Source organism: Fundulus heteroclitus, chromosome 1 (genome assembly GCF_011125445.2).
Source record: "Fundulus heteroclitus isolate FHET01 chromosome 1, MU-UCD_Fhet_4.1, whole genome shotgun sequence".
Classification (NCBI taxonomy): Eukaryota; Metazoa; Chordata; class Actinopteri; order Cyprinodontiformes; family Fundulidae; genus Fundulus; species Fundulus heteroclitus.
Window position 1 is genome coordinate 4021581 of NC_046361.1, and position 476 is coordinate 4022056.

The window sequence follows — 476 nt, forward strand, 5'->3', positions numbered from 1 at the left end:
GATAGATTTGCTCCGCATATCCATCTGGAAACCTTCCGTTGAAGTAATTTTGGGAAGGGGCGAAAATACTGGTTAGCTGATTGGCCTATGTTGGTGATAGACGGGCCAAATGAACCAATCAGATTCGTCGTCGCTCGTAACAGAGCGACGACGAAAACACAACCACAAGCCAAGCTACTCTTGCTGCTGCAGGTAAAGGCTCGTTAGCTCAGCAAAGAAATACTCTGTAATTCCGATAAAACTTGCTCGATAGCCACGCTAACGCTAGTTTCATCGGCTGAAGCCGCCATGTTCTTTAGACTGAACTGTCGCGCTTCCCGTTGCGTCACACCTCAACCCGCCTCAAAGCCAACGCTGATTGGACGTTCGTTTGGTGAACGGCTCCAAATTTTCTTCAACGGAGAGTAGCCAGACTGATCTGCGAGTGAAACCTTGAAAGCTCGCGAGATCAGGATGGTCTCACGAGGCTAAAAGAA